This window comes from Athene cunicularia, unplaced genomic scaffold, assembly GCF_003259725.1.
Source record: "Athene cunicularia isolate RWA unplaced genomic scaffold, athCun1 SCF_1, whole genome shotgun sequence".
Classification (NCBI taxonomy): Eukaryota; Metazoa; Chordata; class Aves; order Strigiformes; family Strigidae; genus Athene; species Athene cunicularia.
In genome coordinates this window covers 1,363,329-1,366,142 of record NW_020799155.1, presented here as the reverse complement: position 1 = coordinate 1,366,142, position 2,814 = coordinate 1,363,329, and positions in this window count along the sequence as shown.

Sequence of the window (2,814 nt, the reverse complement as noted above, 5' to 3'; positions counted from 1 at the left end):
ATGAAAAGGTGGCGGGAGCGCGCCCGGCCCGGGGGGCGCTCGGAGGAGGCGAGGGGGTGTCTCTCCCGGGGGGACCGGCGCCAGCTGACAAACTGCCGCCCGACACCCCCTCCCCGGGATGGAAAGCCCCGGCCACGGTCCCTCAGGGCAACGCGGCGTGGCCGTGGGGAAGCGTCGCGTCCCCTTCCCAGCGCAGGGGCGCCCTCGGAGGAAGCGAGCGGCTTCTCGGAGCTTCCTCTGAGCTTCCAAAGTTTGGGGGTGGGCGATGAGGGCTGCCCCTCGCCGCCGCCCCCAGGATGCCAACGGCCTCCATGAAGCCGGGCTTTGGCCCGCAGGGAGCCCCAGCCCCCGGCGGACGGGCCGCGCCGAGGCAAGGTGCAGGGGTCACTTTTTGTGCTTTACTCCTTGGAAATAAACGGCTTTGCCTCGAAGCCGGGCTGGGCTTCGCCCAGTCAACCTGATTTCCTCACGATGGCCGCCTCAGGAGGCCCCGATGGCCGAGCCGACCCCTTCGGCCCGCACGGAGGTCAACTAGTAAGCGTTGCAGGTTTGGGACACTGAAAACTGGTTTAGTGTGTAAGGCAACAGAGGAATTAAGAAAAATAATTTCTAATGCATCTGGCTCACTTGATAATAATCTTCATATAATCCAGTTCTTTTATTTCTCTCATAGTTAGATAAATCCGGTATTTCAAACTTCAGATAATCCCGTTGAGGCTACTTGTGCATTATAGCAGGACACCGACTGGGATTTGAGCTGCGTAAGCAACTCCTACACCATCGTGCACAAAACGACTGAAGTTAATACAGATTAGATAGCGACTCTAGCCTACTCAACAGCATTTGTTACAGGGATTTTAGTGTTTCCTATGTTGTAGTAGCCACAGTCATCTACAGAGTACCAGGACAAAGCCTGACAATGAACTCTGCAAAACAAGATTGATTTAGCTTCAGCAGCTTCAAGTCAAAACCAAGTTGTACAGAGAGGCAAAGCTGAGAGCACAGGGAAACTGGGAAACTAACCAAATACTCGCGTTGTAAGTTATGTAAAAATTGAAAGGAAAGGCCTGAGAGGGCACAAGACAGAGAGATCTGGCCTTGTCCAAACACTTAAAGATAAGAAGTAATATGCAAAAGCCTAGCTTGATGGAACTACCCATTTATGTAAAGCTGCTCACGCATAAATGTTTGCAGAATCAGGCTCATATTGAACAAACCATTGTAACAAAGTGAAACTGCCTTTTAAATTCAGAGATGAGTCTCTCGAGTATCTCTCATGAACAATATTATGCTCTCACAACAGAATTTTCTTCATAATCTTCCTTCTTGTTCAATTTTTAATGTTCCATAGCATAACAGATAGCAGAAATGCTCCTGCCAGCATAGGAATCAGTACCAGCAGACTCAAAGTGCCACCAGTGAAAATCCAGCTTGTGAACAGGGAACTCACAAAGCTCAGCTCAATGTAATTCAGTAGCGTAGGGTGTTTCTGTCACGGTGTTCCCTTAAGAACTGACTACTACTCAGGTTTAGTCTGCAGTTACTTTTCAAATGAAAGCAATCCCAAGCTCTTAGATGTGTTCTGAACTGAGGACAAAGTCTGTAAAATTGATGTCCTGTTACATTTGGAAGGAATTGCTATGAGAGCGCCTGCTTACTTATTTCAGTAATGAAACCTTAAATACATACAGCACTGAACATACGAGGAGCAGTTATCAAAAGTGCAGTCTTCAAGTACACTTTTTTCTTGGGCAAGGCTTTGTTGTACAGTTGGTTGTACTGCAGACCACAGGAAGTAAAAAGGCTGATTTTTAGATTGCTCTTACGTTAAGGTGCAAGATGTTACTGGAAGATGGCTGTTCAGAAACCCGCTATATGTAAAAAAAAAAAAAAAAAAAAAAAAAAGAGAGAGATAAGATAATCAGAGCTTTATCCCCCTCTGAAATGTTTTAAAATGGATATGTAATCTAAAACTCTCATCATACACTCAAAATTTTCAGAGCTTGAAATTAAACTTAAGCATAAAAAATGTCATCTGATGTTCAAAAGTACTGAGCTCAAAATTATTTCAGATGTGTTTCAATGCTCCCTACCTCTGAAAATCACATTTCCTTAAGTGCCTAGATATGGATTTAGGGTGCCTAACTGCATCCACTCAGGCTTGAAAATTTTAGCCTACATATACCTGTGCTTCATAATAAATGTATCAGAAAGCTTCAGACAAGCTATAAAAGCATTTTCAAAATAGCAGTGCAGACTTGAGCCATTAGAAGATGAGACACCAACTTGACAAAGTACTTGGCTGTATAATTCAGCTCATTCTGCTGTGGGGAAAGTAGCATCTGAAGCGCAGCCTTTAACAGACAACTGTAGTAGCAGGAGAAAAATTAAAATGAAATGCCTACTGGGGCAGATTTTTCCTATTACTTACTTCTGGTATTTCCCAACATTTTCCAAATCCATGTGCTTCTTTCTTTAAAATCTCCCTTTCTGTTATCTCCGCAACTCCTACGTATGACCTCCTACATTCCACCTTATAAATATTAACTGTATCTAAGCTTCTTGGTCTGACACTATTCTGTTTGACTGTCAAATCAAGAGTGTCTTAGGGAAGAAGGTGAGGATAAGGAGGTGAGGGAGGGAGCTAGCAAGAAATTAAACTGTGACAGACTTAAGACTTCCCAAGGGAACAGCACATGGAGCTATTGGAGAATATCCCTGCTCTGCTAGCCAGATCCAATCTGGCTAGCAAGGTTTGCTATTTCCAGGCCAAGGCCTGGGATCAGAGAACACTAAATCATTAAAGAACTTCAG